The sequence below is a fragment of the Hyla sarda genome, chromosome 4, assembly GCF_029499605.1.
Source record: "Hyla sarda isolate aHylSar1 chromosome 4, aHylSar1.hap1, whole genome shotgun sequence".
Taxonomy (NCBI): domain Eukaryota; kingdom Metazoa; phylum Chordata; class Amphibia; order Anura; family Hylidae; genus Hyla; species Hyla sarda.
This window is the reverse complement of record NC_079192.1, coordinates 311972711-311987105: the sequence shown is the minus strand read 5'-3', so window position 1 is coordinate 311987105 and position 14395 is coordinate 311972711. Positions and strand designations below refer to the sequence as shown.

General features: G+C 40.8%; 1 long non-coding RNA gene across 1 annotated transcript in view; it reads right to left on the bottom strand.

Moving 5' to 3' along the window:
• LOC130369510 (uncharacterized) overlaps positions 1-14395 on the bottom strand; it is an 86405-nt gene that overhangs the window by 11166 nt on the left and 60844 nt on the right. Inside the window, exon 3 of the long non-coding RNA XR_008892795.1 lies at positions 6000-6201. This is a non-coding gene — a long non-coding RNA (uncharacterized LOC130369510). The remainder of the gene's footprint in view (positions 1-5999; positions 6202-14395) is intronic.

Here is a 14395-nt window from a genome sequence, read left to right as displayed (position 1 = left end):
CTGGAGGTTTGCATAGGCAATGCAAATATTCCTGTTTGGCGATAGATCCCGTTTACCAGTCCATGGGGACTCAGAGGGTATTGTTATTCCTGTGTCAACCGGAGGTTTTTCTAGGGGATTAAGCTTATTCCTGTTTTGTTCTGGAGTATGTTCAGACAAATCCGTTTTCCTGTCTGGTGTTTTGAACTCTATATGTTTATTAGTTCTTTATTCAGATCTCTGGAGTTCTGTACATGGCAACTGATCTATAGTGTCCTCTGTTCATGCCCACTGAGTCCTCTGTTCATATCCGCTGATCTAGTGTCCTCTGTTCATGACCGCTGATCCATAGTATCCCCTGTGCTGCTCACTGATCTGTGTCCTCTGATCTTAATCTGTTATAGAGTTCTATGTTCCTGTTATGTTTCTCGTTTGTGTTCCTGTTATGTTTATCGTTTGTGTTTTTATTAGGCCCCTGCACTTTAGTTCAGGGTGGGACCGGCGCCCAGTTGTCGATCCACCGGTTAGGGTGGATGGGAAAGTATGCAGGGAGAGCGGTTTTAGGGTCAGTTTCGGGCTCACTCTCCCTGTCCCCCGGTCAGTCCCTGACAGTCCAGTATTGTTTACAATTAATGTGAATGCGATGGGTCAATTTATAGTTGTCTTTGATCCATGGGGCTTGCTGTAAAGCATATATCTAATTGCTGGTAAAACAGCTTAGGAAAGATGGCTTCCCCCTGTAATAATAGACAAAAAATATAGAAGCAGAAAAAAGATCATGTTTTACTCTCTGTCTCTAATCAGTAAAAATTTTTAAAAAATGTAGGTAATGCATTCACTTAAAATGTTTTATTATGTCCTTTGTGATAAGATTCTGTATATTCTGACAGTTCTTTGAAATATGGTGACTAGGTTGAGAGTAAAAATTACAGTATTTTTAAGCTGAAACTTCTTGGAATAGCAAACTGCTGTCTTGTAAAATATTTGCTCAACTGTAAGTTACAAAGGAATTATTCGTTGGATTCAGTCCATCGCACAGCACCCAAAATCAGTCAGTGCTGCTTCATCCAATGCCCAAAGCCAAGCTATTGAGAAGTTTTAATCTTAAAATTGGCAAGAACCTTTGGAAAGATTGCTTCTAACTGTGTAATACAAGGAGAATAAAAGGCAATTTCAGCTAATGGAAAATTCTTCCTGAAAAGCATTAAAGCAACCCTCTGATTTTCCATAAAAAGTTTACATTAACTGCTGAATGTAAAATTAAAATACCTGTTGCCCTCCTTTCTGCTTCTTCTGCTCCTTTTTGCATCTTTCTGCTCCTCCAATTCAATTTATGTAAAATGTACAGGTTCTTCTTAGAATACCCATTGCACAGTACATTTCAGTAGTCTGAGACGTGCCTCTCCCAGATGGATCAGGGCTGATGATGGCGTTCACTAAACAAATTTTTTTTTGTTCTTTTTGTCTATTTGTTTGGGAAATTTGTCATGTCATTTTGAACACGGTAGCACTAATTGAAAGTAGGGTCACACATAACACATCTGCAGAGTATTTGATGCTGGGGATGCGCAACTGCCCATCCTTAGAGTGTGCCTCCAGCTGTGTCCGTATGTCCTGCTAGCAGCAGCAATCTGCCGCTAAAAGTAGACACAGAGGGAGCTGTAAGTTGAGCATGGATGTGCAGCTCTCCCCACATCCTGGGTGCTCCCCCTGCTCCCTGAGCTAGGCCTAAAGCAGCTGCAATATCTGGAGTACATTGCGGCTTGTGGCGGCAGATTGCTGCTGCGAGCAGGACACACAGGCACAGCTGGAGGCACACTCTAGGGTCAAATACGCTGCAGATGCGCTACGTGTGACCCTACCCTAAAAAATTTCAGCAAGCCCAGGATGTTAAAGGGGTATTCCAGGAGTCAAAAGCACCCTCCTTGTCTCCACTTTGGGTGTGGTATTACAACTTGGCTCCATTCACTTCAATAAAGCTGAGTTGCAGAACCACACCCAACCTTGAGACAAGAAGGGCGCTATCTTTGAAAGAAAACAGGCCTGGTTTTTTGATTCCTGGAATACCCCTTTAACATGTTTTGGGCTTTCTCCCAGAGATCTGTATATAGTAGATTTAAAAAAATAAAATAATGAAAAGTAAACTATTGGGGAGATTTATCAAATCCTGTGTAGAGGCATAACAACCAATCAGATTGGTTCTTTCATTTTTGAGAGGCCCTTTTAAAAATGAAAGAAGCAATCTGATTGGTTGCCATGGGCAACTGGTCAACTTTTCCTCTGTACAGATTTTTTGTTATATAAATGTCCCCCTGTATGTGTAAATACATTGTGGTCAATTTTTCCACTTCATATTAGTATGTCAAATTCACATTTTTTAAAATGTATTATTATTATTTTTAGACATTTTTGTGTGGTTTTATAGTGTTTTGAAAAGCAGGGAAAAAAAACATATTGTAACTGACCCATGAACTACATGGAGGGAATTTGACTGTGATATCTGCAGCTGACACTCAAGGTAATGACTGACATCGCTGTGATTAACACCAATTGGGGCATTTTAACAGTCTGGTTGTGCATCATTGCCATCGGCAGCCCAAGGCCTTTGCTGAACCTCAGTGCCTGCCATGATTGATCTGCTAATTAAGCTGGAGCAGGCTGTACCAGCAGAGCACCAATAATATAGATCAATGCAGTGCATATGCAGTAATCTATGTAAGTTGTCAAATGAAAATCATCCCATTAACAAAAATTCAAATTTCCCCATTTTCAAAAAAAAAAAAAAATTTTTTAATTAAATCATAACATTTCAGATCCCTCCCGGTCAACAGCATAAATGGTAAAAAATACCAAAGTCCAATATTACTAACTACTAAATTTACTGGTCATTAAATTTTGGCCGCATTACATTCCAGAAAAAACTCAATATAAAGTGATCAAAAACAAGTCAGAACAAGGTGAAACACAGATTTTTCTTTTTTTTTAATAGTACAACAATATTATCCAAGTTTAACATCAGTGATATTGTACTGACCCATAGAATAAATTTAAGTCAACAGGGAAGATCCCAAGCAATCTCATAAGAAGCTGGTGCTGTACGGTGCTGAACGGCATATGGAATTAACTGTATTGAAATAAAAAATGTGTATCAATCAGTAGACTACAAGAGGTGTATCCCTCTCTTCGTCAGGTCAGATATGACCCTTTACATGGTTGATAAATTAACCCTTTACATGCTAGAGGATTAAATTCAGAGACTTTAAACCTGTATTTAGCTTCTGAGGGGACCAAAACCTCCTCTCATATGGAAAAGATGCTGTATTCTGAATTGTGAACAGCCTTTACTGTGCCTTACAAAGACTATATCCTGTTCTTTGCGAGCACAAAGAATTACTTCAGTTAAGAAAATTATTTGTTTCCAAGTTCACAATCATGTATGGCTGCCATTTTTTGCCCAACAACCTGCACCCAGACACTACAACCATAGTTGTACCCCAGGTTTTTAAGGTCATAGAATGTTTGCTTAAAATAACATCCAAATGATGTACACACATGTGACAGCAGACCAGGTCATCTTCTTCCAATTCTGCTGCTCATGTACTCTCTATAGGCAACTTTGTAGGTGGACAGGGGTCAACAGAGGTGGGTACAGAGCCCCATACACTGCATAGTTCACAGACAACATTGCCATAGCCAACATAAACTATTTCAGTATTTTATGCTATTGAAGTTATTTTGTGGGTTTGGAGGCTAGCTTTTGCTGTCCATGGCTTTGGTGCTCATGACCTTGTTGTTGGTTTCCTGGTTATCTTCCCTTGGACCACTTCCTCATTGAAAAATATTGTGAATACTTGACAAGAGCTGCAGTTTTGGAAATGCTCAAACCTAGTAGTGTAGCCATGACAATTCGGTCATATCCTATAGACCTTTATATTATTCCTGCTCCAAATACATCTATATTAAGATGTGAATTCGGGTAGAAAAACAGACATGGTGCACATCTACAATCTTGTATAATGATCTGATTGCTTCTCAGCATAATATCAAAAACTATTTCCCCCCCTGTGGGCATTGGTGTCACGGCGGTGGTGGTCGCCGCCCGGTGCTGCGACATTTTATGCTAGGGACGTTAGGGACCCACTCTAAATAGGTGGCCTTGACGTGGCGAGTGGGCTTGTACTTTTTGATCAAAAATGTATACTAACAACCTGTTAGTTTTTGATATTATGGTGAGAAGCAATCAGATCATTATACAAGATTGCAGATGTGCACCATGTCTGTTTTTCTACCCGAATTCACACTGTGATTTCTATCCCCTCCTTTTTTTTGTTTTAACATGTGCTGCACTCTTCCCCACCCCCTCAGCCCAACCCTATATAAGTAGTAGTTAGCTACACATGGGTCATTTCTTTCCTGGCAGCCTCCCAGTCTGACTGGGAGAGCATGGTAAGTGAGCTATTGGACCTTGTTCACACTGGTGTGGTGCTGTGCGGCATCCGTTGCTGCCGTGGCGCCATGTCTGCGGGGGGTGCGGCCCATAGACTGGTTTGAGTGGCATTGGGGCTGCTCTGCCGGTGGGTCGTTCCCCCCTGTGGGCATTGGTGTCGCGGCGGTGGTGGTCGCCGCCCGGTGCTGCGCCATTTTATGCTAGGGGTGTTAGGGACCCACTCATGGCCTTGACATGGCGAGTGGGCTTGTACTTTTTGATCAAAAATGGATACTAACAACCTGTTAGTTTTTGATATTATGCTGAGAAGCAGTCAGATCATTATACAAGATTGTAGATGTGCACCATGTCTGTTTTTCTACCCGAATTCACATCTATATTAAGACCTGACTGCTTTCTTGCTGCCTAATAAATCCCACAGCTTGAACACTGTAAAGAGAGAATAAACATACACTTAACCTGCCAGTGGGTTTATAGTGAGGGTTTTTATAAAATGTACATTTATAATGTCTACTCTAGGGGGGGGACTTATTAAGACTGGCACCTCATATGCCTGTCTTAAATAATCTCTCACAATACTCGTACATGCCACCATTTCGACCATGCCCCTTTTCAGTTTTTTTTCCCAAGGATTGCCCTGTATTTGGCTCCATCCATCTCTCCCCAATTCTGAACACTTTCCCTGTACCTGCTAAAGAGAAGCATCCCCACTGCATAATATCACCACCATATTAACTGTAAGAATGGTGTGCTTAGGGTGATGGCCATGATACCACACATAGCTTTTTGCAATGAGGGCAAAAAGTTTATATTTTGTTTAATCTGACCAGAGCACCTTCTTCCACATGTTTGCCGTGTCTCCGACATAGTTTGTGGCAAACTCCAAACCTGACTTCTTGTGACTCACTTTCTATAATTACTTTCTTTTTGCCACACTTTCATAAAAGGCCAGATTCGTGGAGTGCATAGTTGTCCTGTGGACAGATTTTCCCACCTCTTTCAAAGTCACCATGGGCCTCTTGGTTGCTTCTGATTAATTTTCCTTGTCTTGGTAGGTTTGCAGTTGTGCCATATTTTTATTTTCTGATGACGGATTTTTTAGTGCTCTGTGGTATATATATTTTTTATAACCTACTTCTGCTTTGTACTTCTCCACAACTTTATCCTTGCTCTATTTGGTGAGCTCCTTAGTCTTCATGCTGTTGTTTGCTCAGTAATGCTTTCTAACAAACTCTGAGAGCTTCACAGAATATGTGCATTTGTACTGAAATTAAATTGCAGACAGGTGGACCCTATTTACTAATTATGTGACTTGTGAAGACAACTGGTTGCATTAGATCTTTGTTAGGGGTTTCCCAGTGAAGGGGGTAAGCACCTATGCGCTTAACACTTTTCAGATATTTATTTGTAAATCATTTTGAAATCCATGTAAAACTTCCCCCACTTTTAAATGATGGACTATTTGGTGTTGGTCCATTATAAAAAAAATCTCAATAAAATAAATTTTACTCTGTTATACCATAAGTAAATGTAGAAAAGTCCAAGGGGGTCAATAGTTATAAAAGGCACTTACCCTTTAAAACACATTTCTAGAATACTTCTGCATACTCAGCAGTCACAAAAAAAACCTTGCCAAATACGGTGTGCAAGAGTCTGTAGTCTTCTGGCAATAAGTCTCGTTTTTGGTTCTGTAGAAAACAGAATAACCTCCACCGCCAGAGATGCAAGACTGGCCATGAGAAGTGATCCAAGTTCTCACTAAAATGTAGCAAATCCTTGAAAAGACAACAGGAAGAATAAAGTGATTATTTATTCATCCCAACATGTGGTATTTCAGTTAACAAAGCATTTATCAAGCATTCTTTTCCTGGCATTGTTTCCTGGCACTGTCAATACCAATATTTTTTTTTTTTTTTTTTAACACAGACAGAAAATTGTGCAAGCTAGTAGAACTTTTGATAGAGTGTGTAGTGACGCTTAATGGCCATAATTTATTTCATAGTATATTGCTGCCATTCAGGAGTTCTGTCACTTTTTTTTCAAGAATAACCCAGCATATTTTTGCTGTTAAAACAATGGCAAAATGAAAGGAATCCTATTAAATGCATTATGAGTCAATGTGGTCCCTCTGGCACAACATGGTTTCCGTTGAGTAAAAAAAAACATGATACAGAGCTTGAAATGCTACATTTTTATTTAGACATTCTAAGGCTGTTTTCACATTAGAAAATGTATGTGTGTGCTATACTTTAGCATACCAGCAGAGAGGTATGTGGACTTACACCATGGCCTACCCATGCCAGGGTTTATTAAACAAAATGGTTGCAATTTAGTTTTACTAGTGACTACCTTCAGTCCTTAATTCTATTTATACTGTACTTTGTGGCTATAGCATATATATATATATATATATTTATATATATATATATATATATATATATATATATATATATATATGCTTTTACAGCTGTATGTGTTTGAAAGAAATTGGCTCAATCTAAAATACATCCAAAAATACCGCTGTATCTAAAGCCACATTTTGAACCAGAAAATTGAGGACATTTCATAAATTACAGCTGTGACATTAGTAGGATTTGGACAAAACTCAATAAACATTTTTATTTTCATGTGACAATACTTGAGAAATGGTACAATGTAAAGTAGTAGGAGTGCACAGTCTGTATAACAGCATTTAACATTGTGTCCACTCATAACTCAAAGCCATTAATGTCTAAACCTTGGCAACAAAAGTAGGTACAGCCCTCAGTGGTAATTTCCAAATTGGGGCCAAAGTGTAAATTTTTTGTGTGGCCATGATTATTTTGCAACACTGCCTTGAATGGGCACTGTAAAGCAAAGAGAAAAACAGGCGCTCCCTTGTGAAGAACCAACGGATCACAGGTGTGTGAGAGGGGGAGGGAAAAGTAAGGCTCACCCTGCCAGGTTGTGCGTACTCCCACACAACCAAGATGTGCGTTTGGTATGATGATCTCAGTCTGCAGCCTTCCCAGAAATGGCGTAGAGATGTGAGGTAAACTTCAGAAACGATGGGAATATCGGCGCTGACCAAGGAGAGGACAATAGAGCCAGGTGTGTAGCGAACAGATTTAATCCAATGCGACGCGTTTCACCGCGCTTGCGCGGTTTCATCAGGCATTCCTGAGATGCCTGATGAAACCGCGCAAGCGCGGTGAAACGCGTCGCATTGGATTAAATCTGTTCGCTACACACCTGGCTCTATTGTCCTCTCCTTGGTCAGCGCCGATATTCCCATCGTTTCTGAAGTTTACCTCACATCTCTACTTGAATGGGCACTGTCAGATCCAAAAACGTTTTAGATGTTGTTACTGGTGAAAATTTTAATTTTTGAATATTTAATGAAGAAAATGGCTACAAAAAATCCCACCACTAGTGGTCCCCATACCTACTTGGCCAGTTTTAAAGAGTGTAAGAACAATAACACCAAATCTAAGACACATGCTCCCCATCACACATGAGACCTTATAACACTAACAAGTCAAATGACAGTTGTCAAATGACAGTTGGTGACAGCAACATTAAACACTTTCATTCAGAGTGTACTCACTACTTTACATTAAAACACAGTGTAATTTCTTGTGTTGTCACATAAAAAGATCATAAAAAATGTGAGGGATGTACTCACTTATTAGAGATACTATAAATCATTGTCAAAAAAAACAATGTGTGAACATAGCCTTTAGCTGCTCCTTCCTATGCTGTGTCTCTACTAAAATATATGTCACCAATAACGGTCATGAGTATTTGTTTTTAAATGTAAAACAATTTCTTGAACACATGAACAAAATTGAATAAGTAAACCTAAATCTACCAACCTAAGCAAGTATAATACCATGAAGCAGAAACTTAAAGATGTAAAAACCATGTAGGTTGGCTCATGATATAGTACCTAAGTCATTTTCATGTGGTGTTACTCTGACTTATGGTAGTAGACTTGAGAGAAAAAAAAGTTATCTTGTGTAAGTCAGCTCTTGATTCCTATTTTAGCCCTGAATGCTTGCATTGCCTAGCAGTGGAAATGCTGCCACTCTATTGTTGTCTAGAACTCCTCATGACCATCACACACAGACACCCTAGGATGAGCTATTTTAAACTCCTTGCACTTGATGATTTCCAAAGTATTTAAACAAGACTTTGCCTTTCTTCTGGTCCAACACATTTCCCTCTTAAAATAATGAAAGGTTCATCAGGGGACCAAACAAACAGACATAAGAGTATAGTACATCCACTCATAATGGCTTCATCACTACTTATAACGTTTAACAAGGATTATTGTGCCTGCATAAACAATATAATAAGCTAACAAACTATCATTTTCTCATTCGTCAGCTGATTACTGGGCCTTTTATATGGATCAATTATCAAAGATTCCTACAAATGTTTATTGAGCTGATAACCAGCCTTGTGTACAAGATCCTTAAGAGATAGGTGACACCCAGAGTAAAAGGGGCCGATACAGGTTCTTGGTTTTAACATAAGTAAGTTAGCATATGCTGTTGTTTTAGTTAAAAACAAGGGAATTTTGTGAATCATTTATCTTTTACATTTGATATGCAAAGCAGAATAAAATTATGCAGGTAACTTAACAGAGTGCAGAAAATGAATTCAACAGTCAAACAGATTCCATACTACTTTACTCCAGGGAAATAGCACAACTTTAATTGTCTCTCAACATGAACATAGACATTCATATTCCTCCTAACAGCAACAACTACAAGCTCTAGATTAATATGGTTATAGCTTTGACTCTGACGTCAATTATTTTAATTCCGCTCACTGTTTTGAACTCAAACATTGCAATATGCTTCAAGCATCATGTAACATGGTTAAATACATGACCTTTTCCAAAATGTCAAGAATCATTCAGCCTTCAGGCACAATACTTGAAGGTGTGAGTCACAGGATTTGGCTACTAAATTAGTTGTTTTGAGCTGAAGTAGGTGCAATGGAATGGAAAGTATTACATTGAGAGATGAGTGAATTTTTTGAAAAATTCGATTTGGCCAAAATCGCTATTAAAAATGGCTATTTCTGGCCTACAGAGAGCCTCAATAGGGGGTGTAGAACACTTTGCCTTGCTATAACACGCATAGGGTGTGTGTTGGGTTGGTGAAATAATACTGTCATTCAGTATGACATGCAGATCAGAGGCATTGCTATGAGAAAATCTGTCATAGAGTGGCACAATAACAGAGCTTGGAGGTGGCATCAGTATGAGGAGACATATAGTGGCTGAATGACACAGCGTGCAGGTGGCGGCAGCATAAAGAGACAATATAGTGGCTGAATGACACAGCGTGGCAGTGGCGGCAGCATGAGGAAAACATATTGTGGCTGAATGACACAGCCTGGAGTTGGCGGCAGCATACAGTGGCTAAATAACACAGCCTGGAGTTTGCAGCAGCATGAGGAGAACATATAGTAGCTGAATGACACAGCCTGGAGGTGGAGAAAGCATGAGGAGACCATATAGTGGCTGAATGACAGTGTGGAGGTGGCGGCAGCATGAGGAGACCATATAGTGGCTATATGACACAACCTGGAGGTGGAAGCAGCATGAGGAGAACATATAGTAGCTGAATGACACAGCCTGGAGTTGTCAGCAGCATATATTGGCTGAATGACACAGCCTGGAGTTTGCAGCAGCATAAAGAGAATATATAGTGGCTGAATGACACAGCGTGGAGGTGGCAGCAGCATGAGGAGAACATATAGTGGCACAATGACATAGCGTGGAGGTGGGGGCAGCATATAGTGGCTGAATTACACAGCCTGGAGTTTGCGGCAGCATGAGGAAAACATATAGTGCCTAAATGACACAGCCTGGAGATGGCGCAAGCATGAGGAGACCATATAGTGGTAGAATGAAACAGCGAGGAGGTGGCGGCAACATGAGGAGACCATATGGTGGCTGAATGACACAGCATGGAGGTGGAGGCAGCATGAGGAGAACATATAGTGGCTGAATGACACAGAGTGGAGGTGGCAGCAGCATGAGGAGAACATATAGTGGCTGAATGACACAGTGTGGAGATGGCGGCAGCATATAGTGGCTGAATAACAGCCTGGAGTTTGCGGCAGCATGCGGAGAACATATAGTGGCTGAATGACACAGCGTGGAGGTGGCAGCAGCATGAGGAGACCATATAGTGTATGAATGACACAGCCTGGAGTTTGAGGCAGCATGAGGAGAACATAGAGTGGCTGAACGACACAGTATGGAGGTGGCGGCAGCATGAGGAGAACATATAGTGGCTGAATGACACAGCCTGGAGTTGGCTACAACATACAGTGGCTGAATGACACAGCCTGGAGTTTGTGGCAGCAAGAGGAGAACATATAGTGGCTCAATGACACCGTGTGGAGGTGGCAGCAGCATGAGGAGACCATATAGTGTATGAATGACACAGCCTGGAGCTTGAGGCAGCATGAGGAGAACATAGAGTGGCTGAACCACACAGCATGGAGGTGGCGGCAGCATGAGGAGAACATATAGTGGCTGAATGACACAGCCTGGAGTTGGCTACATCATACAGTGGCTGAATGACACAGCCTGGAGTTTGTGGCAGCAAGAGGAGAACATATAGTGGCTGAATGACAGCCTGGAGGTGGCATCAGCATGAGGAGAACATATGGTGGCAGAATGAGACAGCCTGGAGCTGGCAGCAGCAGCATCAGGAGTTCTGAAAGTTACCTGGTGACAGAGCAGTGCGGTGGGTGGCAATACCAGTATCTGGTGACAAAGGTGGGTGAAAAAAGGAGAACTTTGCACCAGATTTGTGGAATCACGCGGGTGGCAGGATCAAAATAGTAGCTGAGGCAGGCAGAAGAAGACTGTCTCTTTTGTAAAAATGTTATTGTACACAAGTAAGTATTGAGGATATGCATTACGTAAAACTTAGCTTTTAACAATATGCTTAGGATAAAATATATGGACCTAAAATGTTTTTTTTTTTTTATCAAACAAAAGGAAATGTGTTAAAAAAATTCCATGTGTCACCTACAAGACCAAGTATTAATGTGATGCAAAGACCTCTAAAAGGTGGAAGGGAACAACATATGGTCCAATGTAACCGGTGGGGGTAAAAACTTTCCCTGTAAGGCCCTGCCATTCCCAGGGTTTTTAGGTGGAAATAGGGACTGGTTCCTGCGTGGGGTTGCCCTTTTTAAGAGGAGTAACACTTTCCTCAAAAAAGGTGGTAGAAAACAGCACATTGTTTATTGTTGCAGGTGGGGGTAAAAATTTGCCCATGTAAGGCCTTAGTCTCACCCTATTAATTCCCTTCTTGGCAAGTGTTACTCACCCTAAAAAGGGCGGCCCCACACAGGAAACTCTCTCTATTTCTACCTAAAAACCCTGGGAAATGGCAGTGTCTGTAGGTGGAAATAGGGAGAGGTTCCAGTGTGGGGTCGCCCTTTTTTAGGGCGAGTAACCCTTGTCAAGAAGAGAATAAATAGGGCGAGAGTAGGGCCTTACAGGGGAAGTTTTTACCCTCACCTCTTACAATGGACCCTACGTTGTTCCCTTCCACCTTTTAGAGATCTTTGCCTCACATCAATACTTGGTGGTGTAGGTGGCACATGGTGTTTTTTGCACACCTTTCCTTTTTTTGATTAAAAAAAAAATTTGGGTACATATCTTTTATCCTAAGAAAAGTTTAATTTTACGTAATGCATATCCTCAATACTTACTTAAAAGCAAAAAAGAGGTACAAGAATAATACAGTGACCCCACCCCGACATACGATGGCCCCGACAAACGATAATTTCAACATACAATAGCCTCTCAGCGGCCATCGCATTTTGAAGGCAGCATCAACATACGATTCTTTTGTATATCGGGGCCATCGCATAAACTGCTATCCGGCAGCGCATACTGCTTCAGTTGCTGCCGGATAGCCGTTTAAGGTGCCCCGTGTGCTGCGGTGAGTGTCACTCACCTTTCCTCGACGCTCCGGACCGTCCTCTTCAGGATCCCCTGCATGGCCTTCATCGTCATCACGTCGCCGGGCGCTCTGTCCCATCATCCAATAGGAGCGGCGTGTGCAGTGACGTGATGGCGGCGATGAAGAGCGACGATCCAGGGCAGCGGTGACGGTCCGGAGGGACGGGGACACATGAGTATATCTTTCTATATTATTATTGCATGTATCCCTCAACATATGATGGTTTCAACTAACGATGGTTCATTTGGAACGAATTACCATCATATGTTGAGGGATCATTGTATAGGAATCCAGTTGACCACTGTACGATTAAAAAATAACTCAATATCCCCGCAGTCATTTTCACAAATATAAGTCAAATTCAAAATTCTACATTACCAATCGCCTTGCTCAAATTTTCATATTATGAAAAAGTGTTGTAAAGTGCCCATAGTTTCTCTATTCAAGTCATGAACCTAATGTGACTTAAGAAACTTGTTTCTTGATATCTCTATCCTTTGCCTAGCTCCTTTTCTTTACCTTCTGTGTATTCACTCCTGCTCAGTATTCCATACCATCAAAGGATGTCCCTAAAATGTTCTTTCTTTGGTCTTCTAATATCTTAACCCTTTAGCTTGACTTTTTACTTATAGCACTATGCATTACGGGCAACACAGTAGCTCAGTATCTAGAATTGTTGCTTTACAGCGCTGGGGTCCTATGTTCAAATCCTACCAAGGGCAAAGAGTTTATAAGGCTGGGTTTACGTATATCAGGCCTCCAGCATGCACTGGAGGGAAACTGATGCTAGGACTGATCCCATTCATTTGAATGGGACAGTTCCCAATCATCAAGCATCTCAGTCTTGACGCCGGATGTTTGGACACACTGGACAGCTGCAAGTAGAAGAATATTCTCTAACGCAGTTTTAGCAATAAATGCTCATAACCTCTTGCTGATAGCTCGTAAACATTAAACATCTGGGCGGTCAACAGTTACCTCTGCAAAGACATACCTGAAAGTCCTAAAGACTGTTTTGCAGCTGCCTTTATTGTGCTGAAAGAGAGGAGAGCCATCTCTGTGAGAGAAGGCTGGGATGGTGTATTACCCAGTTCAGTGCTGCAGAGAGTGTATTCCTCCCCATGAAGGTAAAGACAGAAAAAATGGCACAAAATTATTGTGATTGCTTCAATATCCAAATAAGAAGCTTTTATAGCTTTGAAATCTGCATTTACTAAAATATATGAAAATATGTCTGGTTAGAAAGGGGGATAACAAGCCCGATCTGGAAGCAGTTATTCATGGTTGCATATGCTTATGGTACCCAGTTGTCCACGTGATTGGGATATAAAGTTCCAATCCAGCCAGCGATCACAATGGAATAGAAGTAAAGTGATTAGTAATTATAGAGCGGCCTGAAGATTTTTACAAGCCTGTCATCCCTAATACAAAGCGGGCATTTCATCCTGCATGTGATAGAAAAGGTTTGACCCCTTATGTTAATAGTGACATACAATTTTTTGATTTTTCGAGCTTGCTAATTAAATTTGTCAGTTCTGCAGAACACAAGTATATTAAGCCGAAAATATCAAATGCATTAATATTAAATTTTCATCAAATTAGGAATACATTTTCTTTTCATTCATCCAAGCTAAAGACAAGAATTGGCAATTACCATTCGTTTTATAACCCATGAAGTAGATTTCAGCAATACTATTGTTATTTTAGTGTCATTTATAGTGTTTTACCAAAATGTAAGAAAATCTGTTTCTGAGAAGTTAAAATACATTTTGGTATAGCTTTGGTATAGCTTAGCTTGCTATTGATAACAATGCACTTATTATGATGAAGAAACAGATGGTCCAGCGCAGGATAACGTGCAATAAAAGCCAAAATTTATTGTAGATTCAAGCCACAGGGTGTCCTTTTATTGCACGTTATCCTGCGCTGGACCATCTATTTCTTCATTGCTACCTTGGTGTTGGTTCACACAGTACCGTGCGGC